Source organism: Gopherus flavomarginatus, chromosome 10, assembly GCF_025201925.1.
Source record: "Gopherus flavomarginatus isolate rGopFla2 chromosome 10, rGopFla2.mat.asm, whole genome shotgun sequence".
NCBI classification, from domain to species: domain Eukaryota; kingdom Metazoa; phylum Chordata; order Testudines; family Testudinidae; genus Gopherus; species Gopherus flavomarginatus.
The window spans coordinates 472,678-488,864 of record NC_066626.1 but is presented as its reverse complement, the minus strand read 5'-3'; the positions used below and the strand labels follow the sequence as shown (position 1 = coordinate 488,864).

The following is a 16,187-nucleotide window of genomic DNA, read 5'->3' as shown; positions in this document are numbered from 1 at the left end:
TCCCAGGTATAAATGCCAAGCCCTGGAAAGTCTTGATAGAGGGTCTTAAACAGCATAGTGTAGAGACCATGCAACCAGGTATGCATGGATGTCTAAATGGCTCCCTTTCATTAGCCCTGATTTAGCTACTCCCTCCAAAAACTCTGTACTTTAAAGTTTCCTGTAATTATATGCTTTCTTAAATACTCCTTTTTTTACCAGTTCACTACCCGTCTGAAGTCTTGACCTGCTTGTTTCAGGAATGCTTGTGTGTTTGTCACTCTCAACATGCTGGACAGCAAAAGAAAGATGTGGAGAAATTGGAGAGGGTCCAGAGAAGAGCTAGAAGAATAATTAAAGGTCTTGAGAACATGACCTATGAAGGAAGGCTGAAAGAATTGGGTTTGTTTAGTTTGGAAAAGAGAAGACTGAGAGGGGACATGATAACAGTTTTCAGGTATCTAAAAGGGTGTCATCAGGAGGAGGGAGAAAACTTGTTCACCTTAGCCTCCAGTGATAGAACAAGAAGCAATGGGCTTCAACTTCAGCAAGGGAGGTTTAGGTTGGACATTAGGAAAAAGTTCCTAACTGTCAGGGTGGTTAAACACTGGAATAGATTGCCTAGGGAGGTTGTGGAATCTCCATCTCTGGAGATATTTAAGAGTAGGTTAGATAAATGTCTATTAGGGATGGTCTAGACAGTATTTGGTCCTGCCATGAGGGCAGGGGACTGGACTCGATGACCTCTCGAGATCCCTTCCAGTCCTAGAATCTATGAAAGAAGTAGGAGGGTGGGGTGAAGCAGAACGTAGCCATGCAGATATCAGTTCATTTCTATACATGCATGTGCCTATTCCATACATGCACAGGAACCTGAGATCACCTGACTCATTTGCTCACTGGCATAGCAAGCTGCGTTTCCCCAAACGAGAAAATAAACCCCAAATAAATGATCACATCCCCCCAATCTAATTCACAAAATAAAAGCACTAGGTAATTGTGCAACTGGTGCCATGTCCAGCTACTGCAGAGTATTTATCTATCCTAGCTATTAGTTAAACCACCATCCCCATAGTACTTTATATAGGTGGCCAACACCATTATTAAAAAAAACAAACAAAAAAAAGAATTGTTCATTGCTGTATAGAAAATGAGCCCTATGGGGTATATTGCGTATTTATAGAATGGGACACATCTTCAAGTTTGCCCCATTGTCCTCTACTGGGGGCAGACCAAGAATATTCTAGCATTTTATTTTGTAAAATATATGGGCTTTTCCTGATCTCCAGCAGAGGGATGCTCCACAGGCAAGGGATCTCAGCTCCAGAGGGAAGTGTAACTTGACCAGTGAGTGTTGCTTTTTCCCCTCCAAGCTCTGTCAGTCATATTTTTTGGTGTGGATTGGTATGTTCTTGAAGGGTTGCACAGAGCCCCTGATCTAGCTCCCATTATTGGAGCTTTATAGACAAGGGGTAGGACCTGAAAGCAAATCTTGCACTGGGGAGACACTGCAGGGCATTGAACATGGCCTAAAAGCTGTTGCCAAGGTGATGCTGTCAGGAGTAGTTCCAGCATGCTGGACCAGTTGAAGCTTCATCTAGATTGGGCTGATTGAGGAAGTAGAGTGGACGGTAAAGGCATGTATTGCTGTATCCAGGGCTTCATCTGGGATGGGCAGGGGGATTGTTTCCTGCTTCTGTTATGCATACCTGGAAGTATAAAACAAAAATCGGTTTCTTTATTGATTCTTTTTCCCCTCAATTTAACATACACATGATGACTTGTTGTAGGGAGTTAGGACAACTCACCTTGATGGTGTCCCTTCTTGGCATGGAAATATTTTATTTATAAAAGTAGCCCTTCCCAGAAGGTCACTAACAACAATATCTAATGGACAGGCAGTAGATACTGAAGAAGTGGAGCCAGTATTTCAAAGCCAGTAAATAAATTACCTATCTGCTTTAGAAGTACGTTTTAGTTTCCTCTTTGAGTGCTAGCTAACAGATCTTTTATGGCCAAACCTCAGCATCTGCACAAAGTCTTAGGCAAATCCAGAAACTACATGTAACTGACCAATTTGCCACGCACATAAATCTGCCTACAAATGTTGAGGAAGTCTTTAAGGAGGTCTGTTAAACATTTGGCCCTGAGAGTCATGCAAGAAAGGTAGAAATGTAAAAGTTGTTCCACTTATTTGTAGCAGATTGCTTCTTTAATGTGCATGTCCAGCATGTGTCTTTATGATAACAGTTAAGGGACAGGCTGAATCTGCTTTAAATTGCAAAATCTATTGGATATAGGGATGGTGTCTGTAGCCTCTGTTTGCCTGAAGCTGGGAATGGGCGATGGGGTAGAGTACGTGATGATTACCTATTCTCTTCATTTCCTCTGAGGCACCTGGCATTGGCCACTGCTGGAAGACAGGGTACTGGGCTAGATGGACCTTTGGTCTGACCCAGTGTGGCCATTCTTATGTTGAATAAGTTTCATCAAGATGTGTTCAGCTACTGAGGTTCTTATCATCCCAGAAGAAATGTAACATTTTCATGGACTCTGTCTGCAAGGGTTTCACTACATAGATTGCCATATTCAGCTGCTTGATGACCTTAAAGGGCCCATCCCCGGCAGCCTGTAGTTTCTCTTTCTCATGAGAATGAGAACTGTCACCTGGTCCCTGGTAGCATAGGAGAGGGCACCTATTTGCTTCCCTTGGGCCTAGGGTAAATTTTCCCTGGACAAGTCCATGAGCTCAGTGAGCTTTTCCAGGAAAGTGAGTACATATTCCACCTCCGATTTTCCATCAGAGGAGGCCTTCCCCTCCCATTCATCCCTCAGCAGGTACAGGGGTGCCCTCACTTTCCTCCCATACAACAACTCAAGAGGAAAGAACATGGTTGATTCCTGGGGCACTTCCCAGTACGTGAACAGCAGGTGGGGTAAATACTTGTCCCAGTCCTGTGGGTACTGGTTCCTAAAGGTTTTCAGCATCATCATTAGCGTCCCATTGAATCTCCTCACCAGCCTGTTGGACTGAGGGTGATATGCTTGAAGACCAGCTATATCAGACCCCACGCTTCTCCCACAAGCACTGGAGCAGAGTTGACATGAAATTGGAGCCCTGGTCTGTAAGGACCTCCTTGGGGAACCCCACTCTGCTGAAAACGGTCATCAGTGCATCTGCCACAGTATCTGCCTCAATAGAGGACAAGGCCACAGCCTTAGGATAGAGAGTAGCGAAATCTACCACCACCAGATTGTATTCTTTCCCTGTCCGGGTTGCTTTGCTGAGGGGGCCACTTTCTGGAAAAGCTCTTCTATGATGGGCTGGGGCCCCAAAGCTGCTTTCCCTCTGTCCCAGGTCTTTCCCACCCTCGGGCAGGGGTCGCAGGACATGCAGTACTGCTGGACGGCATCAAATATCCTGGACCAGTAAAAAGTTCTGTAGCAGCCTCTGCCTGGTGCACTGGATTCCCTGGTGTCCTGAGAGAGGGATATTATGGGCCAGGTTCAGTAGCCTGTGGCAGTACTTCTGGGGGACCACTAGCTGTCTCCTGATCCCCCACGGTTCCCCTTCCCCTTGGGGAGCCCATTCCCGGTACAGGAATCCCTTCTCCCTGTGACATTATTGACATGAACTGGGACCGTATAGATCATTGTTGCAACCAAAGTCCTGTGGTGGAACCAAACCTTAGATACCCTATTTGACCCCCTTTATATAAGACAAGGTTATGGTTTGTTGGTTATGTGTATCATGTATCTGTATATGTGTATCATTTTTGTAGTTGAAGTTATGAATATTGGCTCTATACTATCTGTATTTCAAACTTCTGTTATGCTTCTGGGTGACCCCCACAGACAAGTTGGTGTCAGCTCTGCCTAGCCTGCTTGATGGCCCATTAAGGACCATCAGCTATATAAGTGACCCACTGAGAGAAGGCAGATATGCCTTGTGATTCAGTAACTTGTCCATGTGACTCCAAACTCCATTTTGCTGTAATTTTCCACGGTAAGGACAAAGTGGTGTTCTTACACCCGGAAAAGACTGTAAAAGGCTGATGTCTCATCTCCATCTTGTCTTCAATCCTGCTTCTTATCTTTGGAGGGACTTTGCTACAAACAGAATCTCTAAACAAAGGATGATGACCCATCCCAGCTGTGGATGTACTCCAGAGACTTGATTTGAACCGGCAGTTTATTCTATCACTGCTACAAGCCTGAACCAAGAACTTTGCCCTTTCTGTATGTAATTGATTCCATTTAACCAATTCTAGCTCTCATCTCTATCTTTTTCCTATTATGAATAACCCTTTAGATTCTAAAGGATTGGCAACAGCATGATTTGTGGGTAAGATCTGATTTGTATATTGACATGAGTGTGGGGCTCGGTCCTTTGGGATCAAGAGAACCTTTTTTTTCTGGGATGCTGGTTTTCATAACCATTTGTCCCCATAACAAGTGGCACTAGTGATGATACTGAGAAACTAGAGTGCCTAAGGGAATTGCTTGTGTGACTTGTGGTTAGCCAGTGGGGTGAAATCAAAGTCCTCTCTGTCAGGCTGGTTTGGTTTGCCTTAGAGGTGGAAAACCCCCAGCCTTGGGCTGTAACTGCCCTGTTTTAAGCAATTTGTCCTGAACTGGCACTCTCAGTTGGGTCCCGCTAGAACCAGCATCGTTACACTCGCACAGGAATCTTTCCCAGCAGCCTTGCCCCAGAGGTTTCGCTGTGCTGTGGCCAGCAAGTTCCCTCAGCTTCTCGAAGAAGGGATCCTTCTGCAGCTCAGTCTGGAATTCAGCAGCTGGGAAAGGGATGGGGACCTGCTCCCTCTCCGTGGCTGGTTCCAAGGCCGCAGACCCACCAAGTCCTGTCCCTGGTGACTCCTTTCCCACCAGGGTAGGGACCTGCGCCCCCGGCAGGGCATGGCCCCCAGCGTCAGGGCAGAGTGTCCTTTGCTGGCTCCGGCAACAGGTGATGACTAGGGTGCTCTGAGGGCTGCCAGGTCACTCCCCATCAGCACCTCAGTTGGGAACTGATGTTGCATCTTCACATTCTTTAGGCCTCTCCTTGGCCCCTCATTTCAGATGTACCCTTGCCATGGGTACCTTAATTGGTGGTCCACACATGCCCATCAGGGTTAGGTAGGTGTTGGGCACCACTCGGTTTGGGCCCACCACCTCAGGTCGGGCCAGCGTCACTTCAGCGCCCATGTCCCACTACACAGTGACCTGCTTTCCATCCACCTCCAGGGAAATGAGGCACTTGCTCCTCATGGGCTGCCCCACACCCACCCTGTACACTGAGAACTTTGAATCCAGAGCATCGAGCCTCTCTGAGGAGCTGGCCTGGGAGACTCCTCTCTCTTGGGCCATTGCTAAACTGCCAGCCCCTCCCACCTGGGGAGCTCACCTCTCCTCCGGCTGGGCTCCCATCCAGTTAACCCTGTGAGGGCTCGGTTTGCTCATCCTGTCCCTGAGCTTTTGGTACCAGGCCCATCTGTGACCCCTCTGCTCAGAGTAATTATATCTCAGGTCCTGTTAGTCCCCTGAGGCTGGTCGGTCAGCTCTGGTATTGGCTGTGCCTCTCGGGAGGGATTTATCTGACAATTCCTTCAGGGAAGCCTCTGGGTGATTCACCTTCTGCACCGATGTGGGCCTGTCTCCCTGGGATTCCATTCCATATTCCGACCTGCTGTCTACAAACTCATCAGCTAGCAGCCCTGTGCGGCTCAGGTCCTTCGGCCTCTTGTCCACAAACCACATCCTCAGGTCAGCGGGACAGGGCGCTCCAGCCCCATTAGTTCAATCCCGTCCACCTTGGTCTGGGTCTCGGCCCCATACACCCACTTGTGGGTGTATTTTCCCCCATCCGCGTGACCAGTTCCAGATAGGTCATCCCCTGGGTCTTCTGCACACTCCAGAACCTTTTCCTGTGTGCTTCGGAGGTCAGTTCAAACTCGCACAGCAGGGCTTGTTTGAACAGTTCATAGTCCCCTGCTTCCACCTCATCCATCTGGCTGAACTGTGTGGCTTTGGGACCCAGTAAGGGAGTGAGATGCTGAAGCCTGTCTGGGAAGAGCAAGACAGGGATGTCGGAGGTGTCATACCTGGGCCACAAGGTGGGGGGCAGTGTCTAAAGCCAGTGCCGACCCAGGTGGAGGTGATGAGATATTGGCCCGCTCCTCAGACTAAAAAGCAGGTCCAGGCTTTCGTTGGGATGGCAGGATACTACCGGAGGTTTGTGCCCTACTTTAGCTCCATAGTCACCCCAATTACTGAACTGAAGGTGGTCTGAACCAAGCAGTGCCAGAGGGCTGTCGGTGCTTTGAAGGAGGCTCTCTGGTCAAGGGCCTGGTGCTGGTAAACCTGGATTTTGACAAGCCCTTTATAGTGTTCATGGATGCCTCAGAAAAAGGGCTGGGTGCAATGCTAACGTAGGTTGACAGAAATGGACTGACACATCCCATTGTGTACCTGAGCAGAAAGCTGCTGGCTGGGAAGCAGGATTCTGCACCCATAGAAAAGGAATGTATGGCCATGGTGTGGGAACTTAAAAAGCTGCAGCCATCTATTTGGGCGGCGCTTCACTGTGTATACTGAGCATTCGCCCCTAATGTGGCTACAGCAGATGAAAGAGGCCAAAGTAAAGCTCCTGAGGTGGAGTCTCCAGCTTCAGGATTCTAACATGAAGGTGGTTCATGTTCAGGTAAGCGCTGATGCATTTTCATGGCAAGTGGCCCGGTGAGTTTGGTCTTGGAGGGGGGAGATGTGACAAAGAGGTGCTTTATTCATATTGTGTTGCATGTGAGTCTTCCTGCCGTACATTAATACTGTGTGTTGCTTAGTTTCCGAGAGTACTGCAATAATAATGAGGTGGTGGTAAATGGGGGTGTGCTTTTGCTGAGGCGCTCAGGACAGGTAATCGTCACTCTGTCACTCTGAGCTCAGAAGATGGCGGCGTGCAAGAAATTTAAAGATTAATATTTGCCACTCCAGGCTTCTATTACACTGAAAGATTACAGCTTCTCTCTGACTTGGGCTTGGTAAATACTGCCAGAATCCAAATGCAACCTCCTCCCCTTTTGATGGCGGATAGGAAAATTTAGCAACTCAGTGTTTGGCTATAACTGCCGCAAGGCCAATCGGCGGGGCCCGCCGACTGGCCGCAAGTTTGACCTTGGATTGGTAACGCTGCCACCACTCAAGTTCAGAACCCCTGTGAGAGCTCAGAAGTGGTGGTAGCGTTACCAATCCAAGGTCAAATTGCCAGAGTGGGGATTCAGCCTTGACATAGTTGCAGAGGAGTCGGATCATTTTTGAGCCAGAAGCACAGAGCTCAGGATTTTAAGAGGACGCATTTTTTCTTTTGGGAGCCTGCAAAGCCAGGGAGTCTTTTTTTGATTTTTCTTGTCCTTTCTCTTCCTCCTGATGGGGAGCAGGCATGCAGAGGCTTCAGCCTACAAAGGCAGGGAGTCCAACAAGCTTTTTTTTTTTAAGACTTTTTTCAGAAGAATTCGGTATTGTTCCTGGTTTGTAACTGACAGATGTAGTCCGCCAAACAGGGGCCTGAATTTCAGAGATTGAGGGAGGGGAGAACATTGATAATCCTAATTTGAATGGCCTATTCCTAGTCTCATAACTGACATGAAATTTTGTTTGTGGTGTACATCCAAGAATGAAGTTAGTCTGGGAGCACATACAGATAATGAGATGGGGTGGGAGGGATCACAAACCTGAGAAAAGTTCATTTGAGCACAGGCTTAATATTGAGGAGCAGTGCTTGTAAATGTATTGTGGGCAGGTTCTGGATACATACCCTCTTCTTCCCACCAAAATCAAATCAAGTTTGTATGTGAGCGCACACATACCAGATTGATGGGATCTGGGCATGCTAATTACAAACTACTGTAATTGGTGTTTGTTAAGGGGTGCCTGCAATCTGGGTTACTAGGGAGGAGGGCACCAATCTGGCCTCTTCCAACATGACCATCTCCTACATTACACATCCACAACAAGAAGTTTTCTGGAGGAAATGTAACCCGATGAAAGAGAGAAGTAGAAAAGGGGGCCATGTTCAGGTGTGGTGCGTGGTTTGTTAGAATGGAAAGTCTAATGATCATTCAGTAATTGTTGTTTTTAATATGGAAGTACTGCAAACTGGGACACTGGTTCATCAATGTATTTACATATGTTCCCAACTGGAAGCACTAACATCAGTGGACTGGGTCATAGACTTTGTTAGTCACATGCATATGTACTCTGTGGAACTGGGGCTTTAAGGCTGGACAATTACAGGTTTTTTTTCTGGTCTCGTTCTTCATTTATTTACTATTTGGTTAAACAGGTATGTAATTCAAACCACTACTAGTATAGGTTGCCATTTTGTATAAAATAATACTTTATTTATAAATAAATATCTTTGTAAAATACATAAATAAGAGCAATAAATAAAAAATTGACTTCCATAAATATCCTGTCACACATAAATAGTAGCAACATCTTTTAAAATTCCACTGCATCTCATTTCGCATGATGTATAAAATATCAATAGATTTCAGATCGTATTTCTAAAAATTTTGGTTTCCAAACTATTTTGTGAGTTTGTCTTATAATTGAAAATTTTCTAATTCTACTTGGATTCTCTTGCCAGCACTGAGGCTGAACTGCTTCTCTGTTAGGAAATAATTGCTATCTCTTCTTTTTCATGCTCCTAAGCTCTAGGTTATAGAATATCAGGGTTGGAAGGAACCTCAGGCGGTCATCTAGTCCAACCCCCTACTCAAAGCTGGACCAATCCCTAAACAGATTTTTGCCCCAGATCCCTAAAGGGCCCCCCTCAAGGACTGAGCTCACAATGCCAGGTTTAAACGGGCCAATGTTCAAACCACTAAACTATCCTTCCCCCCCGCCGGGGCCTTTCTTCCTGGTCAGAGAATCCCATTTCCTATCATTGCAACCAAACATGTCTCCAGATGGCCAACTTGCTGATGAGTCTAGGTTGGAATCTCTGAATGAAAGTCCCACCTCAAGTGGCTTAGGAGAGGGTTTTTTTTTTGTTTTGTTTTTTGTTTTTTTGTTTTTTTTTGCAAAAGCAGCAGGAAATGCTTTGGAAGATTTTCTGGATTGTCACTGGGCACTTTCCTTCAGGGACACTCAGGGCTTGAGAACCTCTTGGGACCACCCAAAATCTCTCTCTTCATTCTAACATTATAGCATTTTTCTTTTGGAAGTTGTTCTTGTTCACATTTGTTCTGCTGTTATACTGTGGTTATACTGCATGTTAGGGTTCAGAGATGAGATTTGATCAGAGAAGAGTTGAAGCACATACATATACAGCAAACATATGTCAGCAATGTTAAAGGACCAATCCTTCCTTTTAAAATTCTTAATTGTTTTGTAACTTTTTTGATATCCTTCATTCATAACGGTTTTCAAGTACATAAAAGGTTACTGCAAGCAGGTAGGAGGGAGAAAAATTGTTCTCCTTAACCTCTGAGGATAGGACAAGAAGCAATGGACTTCCAGAAGTCCCTCTTACTGAGCCCGGGTTGCGGCAACGGCAAAAGGGGCTCCCAGAGTGTGTGAGGAGCTGGAGAAGGAGGGAGGGAGGCGGAGTCCCCTGGAGCCGAGCCCAGGCTGCAGCAGCAGCGAAAAGGGCTCCCAGAGTCAGGGCTGCACGAGGGAGAGCAAGTGGGGCAATTTTCCCCGGGCCCCACCGGGGCCCCCACAAGTATGTCGGAGGCTCCTCCTCCTGTTTCCATGCCCCCCCCATCACCCGGTGTCTCAGCTGGCAAGGGGGTGGGGCTGCAAGCTGCAGCCGAGCGGCAGGAACTCAGGCCCTGCTGGAACACCATGCCACTGCAGCGCTGTCCGGGAGAGGGGGTAAGCAGAATGGTAAGGGGCCGGGGCCAGAGACGGGCACCCCCCTGACCCCAGCCCCTCTGAGCTGGGCACCCCTGACCCCATCCTCCCCATGGCCCTGACCCCCAGCTCCGAGCCCAGCCCCTCCGAGCCGGACACCCCCTGTCATAAACAGATAAGTAAGAGTTAATAGAACAGAAGTACTTCATCTCTCTTTTGCCTGTAAAGGGTTAACAAGATCAGTGAGCCAGGCTGTCACCTGACCAGAGGACCAATAAGGGGACAGGATACTTTCAAATCTTGAGGGAGGGAAGTTTTTGTGTGTGCTGTTAGTTTTTGGTTGTTGTTCACTCTGGGGGCTCAGAGGCACCAGATGTGCAACCAGGTTTCTCTCCAATCTCCCTGATACAGGTTCTTATAGATTCAAAATAGTAAGTACTAGGTGATAAGGCTAGTTAGGCTTATGCTTATTTTCTTTATTTGCAAATGTGTATTTGGCTGGAAGGAGTTCAAATTTGCATTTTGCTGAAAGGATTTTAATCTGTACTTGTATACCAAGGCTGGGAGGGTATTCCCAGTGTCCATAGCTGAAAAACCCTGTACCTATTCCATTTTAAATTTACAAAGATAATTTTTACTTTTTTTTTCTTGTTTAAGAACCTAATTGTTGTTTTTTATTCTGGTGAGACCCCAGGGGACTGGGTCTGGATCCACCAGGGTATTGGTGGGGAGAAAGGAGGGAATGGGGAGAGAGAGGTTAATTTTCTCTCTGTGTTAGGATTACTTTCTCTCTCAGGGAGAGTCTGGGAGGGGGAGAGAGAAGGAGGGGGAAAGGTGCATTTTCCTCTCTGCTTAAGATTCAAGGAGTTTGAATCACAGTGATCTTCCAGGGTAACCCAGGGAGGGGAAGCCTGGGAGAGGCAACGGTGAGGGAAAGGGTTTACTTTCCTTGTGTTAAGATCCAGAGGGACTGGGTCTTGGGGATTCCCAGGCAAGGTTTTGGGGGGACCAGAGTGTACCAGGCACTGGAATTCCTGGTTGGTGGCAGCGCTACAAGTAGTAAGCTGGTAATTGAGCTTAGAGGAATTCATGCTGGTACCCCATCTTTTGGATGCTAAGGTTCAGAGTGGGGAATTATACCATGAAACCCCCCGACCCCATCTCCCCACAGCCCTGAGCCCAGCCCCTGTGAGCCAGGCACCCCCCAACCCCGAGCCCAGCTCCCCACACAGCCCAGGGCAACAGCAGCACCACCCCCAGGCAGCGACAGCCCATTGGCATCAACAATCACCATCACCCAGCAACAGCCCATCATGTAATTGCAAATGTTTACATACCATTAAAGCATTTTATGTTTTTAAATAATGCATTTAGTGTATTTTCAAATTATTACAAACTAATTTTTGAATGTATTTCACGAGTTATTTTTTACACTTCCAAATACATGTTACTATAGTATTGCAACGTATTTTTTTTTATGGAAGGGGCCCCTGAAATTGCTTTGCCCCAGGTCCCCTGAATCCTCTGGGTGGCCCTGTAATTGTCAGTCTGGGAGTTTATCCAACAGGCAACTTTCCACTAAGGCAGCTATTAAAAATCAACTTCCAGAGGCCTTTCTTAATCCAGACTGAGAGGCCAGTGGCCATGTGAGGAAATTGCCCCTTCCATCCTAGGCAGTACATGGCCCTTTCTAGGAAAGACCAAGTCCTGGAGGGAAAATGACTGTTGTGAAATAACATCCTGAGGAGATGCCTTTTTCAGTTGTTGGAGGAGTACCATATGGGGAAATGCTCCCTTTTCACCTGACCAGGAATTTGAACCCTGGACCGTCGGATTAAAAGTCTGAAGCTTTACCAACTGAGCTAGCCAGGCTCATGGAAAAAAAGGGCAAGTTTGATGCAGAAGAGAAACTAGTCAAGAAAAAGAGGGCAGAAAATTTGCTACTCTTGCTTCTTTAGCAGCCCTAGGCCCATCTTGCTTCTCCACGTGGCACCCAGAGACATTCTTCTTTTTTTAGTTAAATATCAGATCCAGGAGAAAACACAGTTATACAAAGCAAAATAAAATTGACCTGTCTCATGCAGTGCTACATTGATCTCTATTCAGACTGAGCCTAAGGGAGGGCCTTGCTTTGGGATCAAACATGCCCTCTTGTGCGAGTCACAACAGCTAGCAGGCAAGAGACAGGCTACCATGTCATTGAAGAGAGCAAGAGGAAGCTTTGGAAATCCCAGAATAATTAGCTGGCAATGAAAGGACCCCACAATTCTACAGGGGCTTGAACTTTGATTTCAGGATTCACAGCTCTGAATACCAGCCCAGAGAGTTTGACTTCTGGCATGAAAGTCTCTCTGGGGACAATTTTTTCTCTCAGGGAATACCCAGTGGGAATATGCCTTTCTGGCCAGCCCTACATTTGCTCAAAAAATCAGCACACAGCACTTTGTTACAGGCCCAGAGGCCTTTCTTCCTCCAGACTGTAATGCCAGTGGACAGGTGAGGAAGTAGCACTTTCAGTCCCAAGCAGTAAAGAGCCCTTCCTAGGAAAGGCCAAGTTCTGAAAAGGAAAAACTGAAGTCAAAGAGAGTCCTCAAGAGATGCCTTCTGAAAATCTTGGGGAATTGTCCTTCTACCTGACCAGGGACTTGAACCCTGGACCCTCAGATTAAAAGTCTGATGCTCTACCAACTGAGCAAATTTGATGCTGAAAAGAAACTGCTCAGAAAATGAGGGCAGAAAACAATACAGAAAACTTGATGCTTTCACTCTCTTAGCAGTCCTAGTCCTAGCCCCAGCCTGCTCCTCCATCCGGCCCCCTGAGGCCTTATTCTTTTTTTTAGTTAAATAGCAAATCCAGGAGAAAACACAGTTATACAAAGCAAAACGAAATCACAAACAGAAATGTCATTGGAAATACAAAAATTAAAAAGGAAAACGCAATTCCCATCACTTTATCATGTCTGGGCCATTCCTGTATCGAGAGCACCTCCTAAAGGGCCCTGTGTGCTTACGAGAAACCTGGAGAAACTCATACCACAGCCTGAACATGAAACTCAACTGCTCCCAGGTGCTGCAGTAAAACCCTTTCCCTGCTATGACGTTGCACTCCATAGGATTTTATTAAAATATGCTAATGAGTGTGAATATAATGGAACTGGAATATGCTTTATGCATGTAAGGTAGCATTACAAAGTTTATAATCGACTGTGTGTGTTCATCGTATGTGTATGAACCGATCATTCTTGTATCTGAAACTAGAAATATGAACAATAACTCTGAGGTCTTCTTGTAATGATGCAAAGTGTGGGCCACTAATAGTGGTTTGGACTCTTCATGGCTCCCATTAACCAGGACAATTGACTGTAGATGGCTCTGTCCTGCACCATCTGTGAGTCAGGCCAGGAAAAATGAAGGCTTGGGGTCTCACAGGACATGTGAGCATGTCACCTGGTACAGGAATCCATCTTAAACCTGGGGCTTTTCCCCAGGAGAGAGACAAAAAATTCCTGCCTTGTACCAAAGTTATATAAGGGGGTAGAACAGAAGAAAGGTGGCTGCAGTCATAAGAAATCCCCTAGCTACCACCTGAGCTGGAACAAGGATTACGCCAGGTGAAAAGATTGGGCCCAGACTAGAAATAAGCCTAGTCTGCAAAAGAAGCTTATTGGAAGATCTCTGAGGGTGAGATTTTATCTGTATTGAGTTTCATATTGTATTAGGTTTAGACTTGCATGTTTATGATATATTTTGCTCTATGGAGAATACAAACTCTATAGAGAAGGAAAAGTTAATGCCTTAGAAGATTCTGTGTGTGTGTGTGTTAGATGGATGCGAAGGTGTCTAAAAAACACTCTCCTGTAGTCTCTTTTCTCTGATTTCCTTTAGAAAATTTGAAGCAGGGAGCAAAAACCATTGTCTTCTGAGAGGTTTGAACTCAAAGCCTTCAGATTATGAGACTGAGACACTACCAGCTGTGCTAAGAAGGCTTGGAAAACATTTAGACTCAATGCATATAGAATCCTTCTGCAGCCGTGACCGAGCCAGGAGTGCACTGGAAGAAGCAGGGGATATGGTGCCCAGACACCTTTCCTGGCAGCTAATAGATCAATTTTCCCTGACAGTCAACAATCTACTGGAATTCATAGCAGCAGAGGGTGGATATTTCCAAACTGAGCATCAGCTTCCACATTTCAGAACTTATTCTCCTTTTCCTAGTAGGGTACTTTCCATGTGAATTGGGCAATACAAGTTGGGGAAGCTACAGGGGGAATAGAAGCCAGTATTTAAGGTAAGGTTTGAACTCATAAGCCCAGCAGTAGCCCCTTTTGCACTAACCAGTAGCACCACTGCAGTTGCTTCTTAGGCAAAGCTGGGAAGCAGGCAATTATCAGTCTCTGTGGTTCACACCTTTGCCTAGTAATTGCAAGGCTGCTGGTTCATACCTAACTAAAGATGTGACTTTTCAGCCATGAGACTCCAGGATATTTTAACAGGAAGAAAATCTCCTCATTTCTGGTTTAGACCCATTTTACCCCTTCTGCCTGTCTTCTCCCCCACACGATCTCTTTCCTTCCCCATTGGGGCCATACAGAGAGGAGCCCCAGTCACTGAGAAGTTCCCTTTTCTCCTTCACAGAGGGCTTTAACGCCCCTTATCTCACTCAGGCTCACAACCACCCAGAGTTCAAGAACTGTCCCTGTTCCCATTGGACAGATGAGGGGAGCCTGAGGTCCAGAGAAGGGAAGTGACTTACCCAAGGGCCTACAAAGCAAAGCGGTGGCAGAGCCATAAAGAAAAGCCACCAGTTCCAACTCCTGTTCTAATGGACAACAAACCCTCCAGAGGCAGGGATAGAGCCCAGAAATCGAGATGGTGGGGAAATGTCATTCCAACTGTTTCTGTCAGAAAATCCCATTCAGACTAAACCAGTTTGTTTCTCGAAATCATAACAAGTGGGATAAAAGTTCTTTGCTAAAATATTTTGTTGCAAAACAAAAGCATCTCCTGTCTGTCACAGTGTGTTAAATTGTCTTGTCGCACACAAGAGGAGACACTTAGATCTCAAACATTAGATAAGATGCTTCATTCTGAGCTAAGTCATTGCTGCTCTTAACAATTTCAAAATAAAAACATACAAATCAAATAGACTATTTCAGCTATTCTATTATGTGTTAATCTGCTCTGAGTAAACGTGATAGGACACCTTATACTATGCCCTACTCCGAGTGACACTCTCAAATGGATCCTCATCCTCCGCCCACTGTGAGGTAGGTAGGAGCAGATCATTATTATCTCTACTTGAAAAAGGGAGAAGGTAAGGCTGAAAAAGGAGAATGGACTTGTCTTATGTCACACAGCAAGTCAGTGGCACAGTTGGGAATTGGACCCAAGAGCCCTGATTTTCAGACTAACCATCGGAACTTGAATTTCAGACATTGAATGACCTGAATAAAGTGCTCTCAGATGAGCTCCAGACCAACAACAGTGCACAGTAATTATTCAGCAAGTATTTGAGGAGAACTGCAATGAACTGCTCAGAATCATGAACTGCTCAGAGACAATTAATGCAGAGAAGCAGCAAAATTTGTCAAACATAGAACTGGTTCTGACTTATTTCCTTGATCTTAAAAGAGAACAACAAGGACCTGAGTCTCCTCCCTGCCAATCAGGGTAGAGCCTGAGGAGGGAAGGCTGAGGGTTCTCACCAGAGAGCACAAAGGATGGGCCGGGTCACCAGTGGGGATCACTGTCAGAGCACTATTTCAGCCCCACAGTTTTGGATGGACCACCCACAGTGGGAGCTGCAGAGCACTCCCCTGTAACACACACACACACACACACAGACGCCCTGGTGTTGGGAGGGGAACAGGAGAAAGGACAAAAGAAGCAAGAGACAAAGAGAAAGGATGGAGGGATGGATGGAGGGAAAGGTGAAACAAAAAGGACAAACCCTAATGTCCCCAGTGATTCGAAGGGACAAAATCCCAGGCGTGGAATAAAATTCTGCCTCCTTAAGCTCGTGTTTTCAATGCCTAGAATTCAACTCTCACCAGATGGATCAGACTGAACAGGTTTCAGACCTCCAGGAGGCTCTTGCCTTCTAAACAGGGACGGCTGTTTTCTAGTAAAATCACTACAAGGGAAGGAGAAAACTCGAAAGAGGTTCCTCCTGGCACTCACATCCGTGAACCCGAATACTCTGTCAGTCCTCAAGGAGACCTGGAGAAAGAGACTTGCTGAAGCAAAGCCACAGGGGTCTCTGAGGTTTCCCTGGCCCCTCGCCTCTGTCCTGCCTGGATGATGTCAGCATCTCTCTGTGAGGTCACCACCTCCCCACCACCTTTTGACCGTAG

General features: G+C 46.3%; 1 protein-coding gene and 1 non-coding gene across 2 annotated transcripts in view; one reads left to right on the top strand and one right to left on the bottom strand.

The window, feature by feature from the left end:
* Window positions 1-16,187, top strand: part of LOC127058928 (maestro heat-like repeat-containing protein family member 2B) — an 852,871-nt gene that overhangs the window by 751,064 nt on the left and 85,620 nt on the right. The window lies entirely within an intron of this gene.
* TRNAK-UUU (transfer RNA lysine (anticodon UUU)) lies at window positions 11,634-11,706 on the bottom strand. The gene has a single exon. It is a non-coding gene; the product is annotated as a tRNA-Lys (tRNA).